Source organism: Dermacentor andersoni, chromosome 7 (genome assembly GCF_023375885.2).
Source record: "Dermacentor andersoni chromosome 7, qqDerAnde1_hic_scaffold, whole genome shotgun sequence".
NCBI lineage: Eukaryota > Metazoa > Arthropoda > Arachnida > Ixodida > Ixodidae > Dermacentor > Dermacentor andersoni.
The window spans coordinates 73,875,951-73,885,507 of NC_092820.1; the positions used below are offsets into that span (position 1 = coordinate 73,875,951).

At 44.4% G+C, this 9,557-nt stretch overlaps 1 pseudogene; it reads right to left on the minus strand.

Moving 5' to 3' along the window:
• Nucleotides 1-8,434: 8,434 nt before the first annotated feature.
• On the minus strand, nucleotides 8,435-9,322 carry LOC126534811 (uncharacterized; annotated as a pseudogene).
• Nucleotides 9,323-9,557: the final 235 nt, after the last annotated feature.

Consider the following 9,557-nt stretch of genomic DNA (forward strand, 5'->3'; position numbering starts at 1 on the left):
AGAACATCATGCACTACGGCTCTCTCAATGTCATCGACAGAATGGCCACCCTTGGAAAACTCGTAGCGCGAGCTATAGCTCTGGTCAAGGTACCGCGTGCTTTACGTAAAAGGCCGCAGGCGAATGGCGTTAGAATTAATGAGAAGAAAAAATATAACCAAAATTGATTGTGCGAAATGCTGCAGATAGCAATTCTGATAATTGTCTGCAAATGCGTAAGCATTCCTTGGCACGGCTACTTCTTCGCTTTTGCTTACTTATTTAGCTAGCTTATGCATGTGCACTTATTGCTACAAGTGATCTACTGTTACACAATTATAAAGAGAGCATGTGTTAACTTAACCAAGTGTGCATTTAATTTGGAGATCAACTGAGCTGGAACACCGTCACAACCGTTTTTTTTTAATGGCACATCATTTTTTCTTTCGTAATTTTCCTTTTTACAGCGAAGATGCCTATAGTTAGGATCTGGTGGATCACGTCCGCGCGTTGACCAGTAATTTTTCATACTTGTGCCTTTCCCGAATGCAGTGCAATGTTGGGCCGACCCACGGCGGAAGTGAATTAGGCGTTACGCACTCCCCATACGAGGGCCGATCTCGAAGCTAGTGCACTACCGGACCGACGTGGAGGAGAATTAGGCGTTAAGTACACCCCATACGTAGGCCGATCCCGAAGGTAGTGCAATACTGGATCCACCCGTGGCGGAGGTGAAGCAGGCGTCCAGCACTCACGATGCATGGGCCGATCCCGCATGTTGTGCAGTGCCGGGCCGACCCTATGCGGAGGTGAAGCAGGCGTTAAGTACTCCGCATATGTGGGCCGATCCCAAAGGTAGTGCAGTGCCGGGCCAACGCGCGGCGGAGGTGAACCAGGCGTTAAGCACTCCCCATACGTGGACTGATCCGAAGGTCGTGCGGGGCCTGGCCCACCCGTGAAGGAGGTGAAGCACGCATTAAGCACTTCCCATACGTGGGCCGATCCCGAAGGTATTGCAATGCTGGGCCCACCCGTGGCGGAGGTGAAGCAGGCATTAAGAACTCACAATACCTGGGCCGATCCCGAAGGTATTGCAATGCCGGGCCAACCCGCGGCGGAGCTCAAGCAAGCGTTAAGCACTCCCCATACGTGGACCGATCCCAAGTGTAGTGCAATGCCGGGCCGACCCGCGGCGGAGGTGAAGCAAGCGTTAAGCATTCACCAGACGTGGACCGATCCCCGAGGTAGTGCAATGCTGGGCGCATCCGTGGCGGAGGTGAAGCCTGCGTTAAGCTCTCACGATGACAATGACAATGATGTTTATCTGCATCAGTACACGACGCGAGGGGCATGCAGAAAAAGCTGCCGTATGGACACCTTTACGAAGCCGCAGGCCCCCACATTGGCGTTTGCGCGGCTTTAGCAAACACAAAGGCAGTACATCATTGTTTACAAATGTACTTTACACAATATGGAGCATCGCGAACCATGCGAAGCAAATGAAAAAAAGACGTGCTCTAACAGGGCATAGTAAAAAACATCTCTAACCAATAAGGATAAAAAGCAATGATAGGCACAACGGTATCGCAACGGTTCAAGAACACGAGGGTGAGAAAGATATAATCATAACAGAAGCTGTAACAATAACATTTCTCATACAAACTGAAACAAATGAAAAACCAAGAATATAAGCTTTACAATGGGACTAGTTGGTTTCGATAAGGAAAAAATTGCGAAAGCCAGGGGAGCAATCTCGTGCAAGCAGAATTAACTATACAGAGCTTTAAAAGATATATTTTCCAATCCGGTGGTTTCGTTGTGTAATTTATTCAGTAACCTTCGCAGGTTGTTACGAATCGTTTGTTGTCTGTATGTCGTTCTAAGGGTTTCTACTTTCCAAATCTCTCTGGTCCTTGTCGTATATGTTGTAATGTTGATTTTTAAATCCGCTAGTGTTCTTAGAAAGCTGGCTCCATTTTTTATTTCTTGTTTGTATTCTCTACAGAGTCGATAATCGTACATACTGGCAATTGGCATTACATTGCACTTTACAAAAAAATTCACGCGTATGAACATATTTTGTAACATTTTCTACGACTCGTATGAATTTTTTTTGCAGTACATAAAATTTTTCCAAATTTCCCTGTGTGGTAGTAGCCCAGACTACGTAGCATCAGCATCATTATTTTTGTTGGCAGTACGTGACGGTTACGGTAAACAAGCCCGATTGTTTTAGATAATTTTGTCGCCAAGGAATGTACATGCATATCCCAAGATAAATTTTATTGAAAGATAACACCTAAAGTTTTAATGTACGGAACTACATCGATAGGCGTTAAATTTAGCAATATAGGCTTATTAATTATTACGATTTTATTTTTGCTTCGAAAAATTATTCCTTTTGTTTTGTTTGTATTTATATTAAGACAATTCTTACGTGTCCATTCATGCAATCTTTGAAGGATTAAGTTTGCTTCCTCAACTAATTCATCCGCCGACTTTTTTATCAGGAATATGCCAGTATCATCGTCGTAAATGATATAGTGTGCCTTGATACTGGTACTAATGATATCATTATTATATAAATTAAAGAGGAAAGGGCACAAAATACTGCCTTGTGGCACGCCGCACGAAACGGGCACTGGACTAGAGAGTTCATCGTTAATACCGACTCCTTGCTTGCGGTGTTCTAGATAACATGAGATGAGGAATGCAGCCTTCCTGCGGTAGCCATAACGTAGGAGTTTCCTAATAAGAAGTGAATGATTGACACAAATGCTTTTGTAAAATCCGCAAACAACCCCAGAACCAGTTCCCCCTCATCAATTGCCCTTGAAATTAACTCTTTCTGAGCAAGTAAGGCACACTCCATGCTGAGGCCTCTGCGAAACCCAAATTGGCATTCATTTAGAAGTTTGTGTTTTTGCTCGAAATCCATAAGCCGATTTAAGATTATTTTTTCACGTACCTTCGAGAACATGGGGAGAATTGATATTGGACGATAGTTGCTCATGTCATTTTTGTCACCTTTTTATATAAAGCACTAATGCGTGCTTCTTGCATTTTACTAGGAAAAATAGCTTGACTGAGACAAAGGTTGAAAATATGTGCAATGCATGGAGCCAGAATATCAACAACGTTTTTGAAAGGTTTTATCTGTAACCCTTCAATATCTTTCGCACTGCTGGTGTTTAGATTTTTAATTATGTGGCTTACTTTGTTTTCATCCACAGGTTTAAAGAAAATAGTGGTGCTATTAAATGGAATATTACTAAGATCATTTCGCAGCATGGGCGTGTTACCTGCACTTGCGAAATACGTATTAAATGTATCTGCAAGCCGCTTCCCAGATAATTCTGTGCCATTATTATCTAATTTAAGAACTTTACTGATAGGCGGATGATGCCTTAATACCGAGTTGAGCCTTTTCCACATAATCTCAAAGCATCCAGCAGCAGTTGCAAAGAAATTTGCAAAGTATTCTCGCCTAGCTTATTTTATATCTTTATCTAGGCGATTCATCATCATCATCAGCCTAGTTACGCCCACTGCAGGGCAAAGGCCTCTCCCATACTTCTCCAACTACCCCGGTCATGTACTAATTGTGGCCATGTTGTCCCTGCAAACGTCTTAATGTCATCTGCCCACCTAACTTTCTGCCGCCCCCTGCTACGCTTCCCTTCCCTTGGAATCCAGTCCGTAACCCTTAATGACCATCGGTTATCTTCCCTCCTCATTACATGTCCGGCCCATGCCCATTTCTTTTTCTTGATTTCAACTAAGATGTCGTTTACCCGCGTTTGTTGCCTCACCCAATCTGCTCTTTTCTTATCCCTTAGCGTTACACCCATCATTCTTCTTTCCATAGCTCGTTGCGTCGTCCTCAATTTCAACAGAACCCTTTTCGTAAGCCTCCAGGTTTCTGCCCCATATGTGAGTACTGGTAACACACAGCTGTTGTACACTTTCCTTTTGAGGGATAGTGGCAACCTACTGTTCATGATTTGAGAATGCCTGCCAAACGCACCCCAACCCATTCTTATTCTTCTGGTTATTTCAGTCTCATGATCCGGATCCGTGGTCACTACCTGCCCTAAGTAGATGCATTCCCTTACCACTTCCAGTGTTTCGCTACCTATCGTAAACTGCTGTTCTCTTCCGAGACTGTTAAACAGTACTTTAGTTTTCTGCAGATTAATTTTCAGACCCACCCTTCTGCTTTGCCTCTCCAGGTCAGTGAGCATGCATTGCAATTGGTCTCCTGAGTTACTAAGCAAGGCAATATCATCAGCGAATCGCAAATTGTTAAGGTATTCTCCATCAACTTTTATCCCCAATTCTTCCCACTCCAGGCCTCTGAATACCTTCTGTAAACATGCTGTGAATAGCATTGGAGATATCGTATCTCGCTGTCTGACGCCTTTCTTTATAGGGATTTTGTTGCTTTCTTTGTGGAGGACTACGGTGGCTGTGGAGCCGCTATAGATATCTTCCAGTATTTTTACATATGGCTCATCTACACCCTGATTCCGTAATGCCTCCATGACTGCTGAGGTTTCGACTGAATCAAACGCTTTCTCGTAATCAATGAAAGCTATATATAAGGGTTGGTTATATTCTGCACATTTCTCTATCACTTGATTGATAGTGTGAATATGGTCTATTGTTGAGTAGCCTTTACGGAATCCTGCCTGGTCCTTTGGTTGACAGAAGTCTAAGGTGTTCCTGATTCTATTTGCGATTACCTTAGTAAATACTTTGTAGGCAACGGATAGTAAGCTGATCGGTCTATAATTTTTCAAGTCTTTGGCGTCCCCTTTCTTATGGATTAGGATTATGTTAGCGTTCTTCCAAGATTCCGGTACGCTCGAGGTTATGAGGCATTGCGTATACAGGGTGGCCAGTTTCTCTAGAACAATCTGACCACCATCCTTCAACAACTCTTCTGTTACCTGATCCTCCCCAGCTGCCTTCCCCCTTTGCATAGCTCCTAAGGCTTTCTTTACTTCTTCTGGCGTTACCTGTGGGATTTCGAATTCCTCTAGGCTATTCTCTCTTCCACTATCGTCGTGGGTGCCACTGGTACTGTATAAATCTCTATAGAACTCCTCAGCCACTTGAACTATCTCATCCATATTAGTAACGATATTGCCGGCTTTGTCTCTTAACGCACACATCTGATTCTTGCCTATTCCTAGTTTCTTCTTCACTGTTTTTAGGCTTCCTCCGTTCCTGAGAGCCTGTTCAATTCTATCCATATTATAGTTCCTGATGTCCGCTGTCTTAAGCTTGTTGATTAACTTAGAAAGTTCTGCCAGTTCTATTCTAGCTGTAGGATTAGAGGCTTTCATACATTGGCGTTTCTTGATCAGATCTTTCGTCTCCTGCGATAGCTTACTGGTTTCCTGTCTAACGGCGTTACCACCGACTTCTATTGCGCACTCTTTAATGATGCCCATGAGGTTGTCGTTCATTGCTTCAACACTAAGGTCCTCTTCCTGAGTTAAAGCCGAATACCTGTTCTGTAGTTTGATCCGGAATTCCTCTAGTTTCCCTCTTACCGCTAACTCATTGATTGGCTTCTTGTGTACCAGTTTCTTTCGTTCCCTCCTCAAGTCTAGGCTAATTCGAGTTCTTACCATCCTGTGGTCACTGCAGCGTACCTTGCCGAGCACGTCTACATCTTGAATGATGCCAGGGTTCGCGCAGAGTATGAAGTCGATTTCATTTCTAGTCTCACCATTCGGGCTCCTCCACGTCCACTTTCGGCTAACCCGCTTGCGGAAAAAGGTATTCATTATCCGCATATTATTCTGTTCTGCAAACTCTACTAATAATTCTCCTCTGCTATTCCTAGAGCCTATGCCATATTCCCCCACTGACTTGTCTCCAGCCTGCTTCTTGCCTACCCTGGCATTGAAGTCGCCCATCAGTATAGTGTATTTTGTTTTGACTTTACTCATCGCCGATTCTACGTCTTCATAAAAGCTTTCGACTTCCTGGTCATCATGACTAGATGTAGGAGCGTAGACCTGTACAACCTTCATTTTGTACCTCTTATTAAGTTTCACAACAAGACATGCCACCCTCTCGTTAATGCTATAGAATTCCTGTATGTTACCAGCTATTTCCTTATTAATCAGGAATCCGACTCCTAGTTCTCGTCTCTCCGCTAAGCCCCGGTAACACAGTACATGCCCGCTTTTTAGCACTGTATATGCTTCTTTTGTCCTCCTAACCTCACTGAGCCCTATTATATCCCATTTACTACCCTCTAATTCCTCCAATAACACTGCTAGACTCGCCTCACTAGATAGCGTTCTAACGTTAAACGTTGCCAGGTTCAGATTCCAATGGCGGCCTGTCCGGAGCCAGGTATTCTTAGCACCCTCTGCAGCGTCACAGATCTGACCGCCGCCGTGGTCAGTTGCTTCGCGGCTGCTGGGGATTGTTGTATTCATATAGGAGGTTGTGGCCAAGTACTGCACCAGGGTGGCCAATCCTGCTCTGGTGAGAGAGTGCGTTACCGGTTCTGGTCACCGGGATCAGGCCGCACTCCAGGCCTGTTTGTGCAATTTTCTCAACACACGGCTTTTTTTTTGTATTTTCCGGTGGAGAATAGCGCGGCACCGGGATTTGAATCACGGTCCTCTTGCACTGGAGACGGATACTCTACCGTCCCCGTAGGAGTTAAATTAAAAATTAATTTATGGGGTTGTACGTGACAAAACCACTTTCTGATTATGCACGCCGTAGTGGAGGACTCCGAAAATTTCGACCACCTGGGATTCTTTAACGTGCACCTAATTCTAAGTACACGGGTGTTTTCGCATTTCGCCCCCATCGAAATGCGGCCGCCGTGGTCGGGGTCCGATCCCGCGACCTCGTGCTCAGCAGTCTAACACCATAACCACTGAGCAACCACAGCGGGTCCCGCAGGAGTTGTACGCCTCATTTAACCTACAGTGGTGCCCTATTTGGTCAGTCAAGGTGGACCAATCTGAGCTCGGTTATACCGCATGGATGGCACTCGGCTAGAGAACCTGGTATTTATGACCTGCACATGTGAGTGTGAGGCCATACATTTTTGAAGATATATATCTTTCTTTTTTTTTTCTTTACTTCTTTTTTGTGTGTGTTTTTTTTTAGGAGGGTTCCCGTACAGTGATAAAATAAAAAGACATTACGGCGATTACGGCACACTTTAAATTGGCGGAATAATTCGATATCTTTAGTTGAAATAAACTTCCCATAGGGAACATTCTTATGCGCGATTCGTCTGAGAAGCTCAGAGGTAATCCATGGTTTCCGAATTTTTTTTGCTTGGCTTAACGCGCACTGAGGGAAAGCTAGATTCATATATCGATTTGACAATGTGAAGACATATTTCATAGGCCCCATTTGCTTCGTTGGATTTATATACATCTTCCAACAGGCATTTTCTATTTGTTCCCGAAATGTCGACAAATTGCGCGGGGTTACTTATTGCATCAGGTGCATTGGCTGCGTTACCTTTTCCCGCACGTGCCCTTTCGCGCAAATAAATATAGGCAAGTGGCCACTGAGGTCATAGGCAAATACACCCACCTTAACTTTTTCAGGGATGACGTTTGTGAAAAAAATATAAATTAAAGATGACGAATTTTCAGCAACTCTAGTGGGCAAGTCTATTACATTCACTAAACCATTCATTTTCAGTAAAATACCTAACTGTAAATTTTGGGGAATCGTTTTTTATCACATTAATATTGATGTCCCCGCCGTAAATTAAGTCAAGCTGATTTTTATTAAGAACTCAAAGATTTCTTCTAATTTATCAAAAAAATTGCTAACGCTGCCATTCGGAGGGCGATAACACTCCATAATTATGGTGTTCTGCATTTTTCATCATCATCATCAGCCTGATTACGCCCACTGCAGGGCAAAGGCCTCTCCCATACTTCTCCAACTACCCCGGTCATGTACTAATTGTGGCCATGTTGACCCTCCAAACTTCCTAATCTCATCTGCCCACCTAACTTTCTGTCGCCCCCTGCTACGCTTCCCTTCCCTCGGAATCCAGTCCGTAACCCATTTTTATTGCTAGAATTTCATAGTCAGTTGTTGTTGCGAACAGTTCAGGCAGTAAGTCACACTCGAATACTTCCTTTACCAGGATGCATACTCCACCTCCGCGAGAGTATGACCGATTTAAGTAGAAGGTAATATAATTTGGGATACGGAAAATATTCGCATCGCTCATTGACCATGTTTCTGTTAACAGTGTCGTATCAAATGATTGCCCTAGCTGTTCAAAAAACAAGCGGAGGTCGTTTTTCTTATTAGAAACTGAGCGGATGTTTAGATGAAAGCCTTTAAAGGATTGCTGAAATTTTTTACCTAAATGCTGACTGAATACTTGTGGCAATATGTAAGTCTTTCCACTCGCACAAACCACCGTTATCAAGAACTGTTTTTAAGCGAGTTTATCAAGACCCCTCTCAGTAGAAACAGCTACTGCACGTTCACCGTCGGCTTTTCGGACAAGAACTCGGCCGTTGCTGCGCCACACATATTTGTCGTTTGCTCGCTTCGCCCATATCTTTGTCTGAAAGAGCAAATCGTGGGTCCTTTCAAGCAGGAATACATCGTCTTTCGATTCACGCAACTTCTGCTTTTCCACCAGCGGTCCCTATCGGCTTGTTTCGCGAAGCGACAGATTATACCCGGTATCTTTTCTTTCTTTGACGGCAGCCGGTGAACCTAAACAACGTCATTTTCTGAGAGCTGTGGAAGTTCCAGCTGCACGCCTACTTCGTTTAACTTTTCGAGCAGGTTTTCTTTTTCAGAGTGTTGAATCGCATGAAATTCCGGGTTTAAGCGGCGGCTCCTCCATTCAAGTTGGTCAATTCCAGCGTGAAGCTGATTCACGTCGCTCTCGTTTCCTTCGTCTTTCGGTTCTGCGTTTTAGATCCTTGATCTCATTTTCATTTTGCTCCGTTCGTTGTTGCAGTTCATCGTACTGTTCGCTCAGAAATTGTGAAGTGTCTTCAATGCCTTCAACTACCTCTCGGAGTGGAACCAGCTGGTCAAGGTTTCCGTTAACTGTTATTAGCAACTGCCGCACGCCTTACGCGTCAGAATCATCACTCGATTTGTTAGGTTGCACACGGAATTTCTGCCGTCTACAGGACGTGCAGCGCCAAGCCAGGCGGTACGCATCTCCCTTTGGCCTGATTGTCGTGTCCGAGATTCCTGAGCATCTCCCGGTGTGAAATTTAGAAGTACAGTCAGTACATTCAATGATAGAGCCTGAAACAGTAAGCGTTAGCTCACAAGTGGCGCATATCATATTGCAGGACATGGTCACATTTGGGCAGCAGCAGCAGCATCAGCAACAGGGGAAAAAGTACTAAGTATAGAAACACTAACGTGCTAAAAGACAGGTTGATACTTGGGCGATGCTTCTTCGATGCTACCGCTGCCGCCAATGTCAAAGCAGGCCTCGATTTCCACTACTTTATAGCTTGCCCTGTCGATGGTGGCGCTTGAAGACTGCGGCCTGATCCGGATAAAGAGGGCTTGCAGCAGGGACGCTC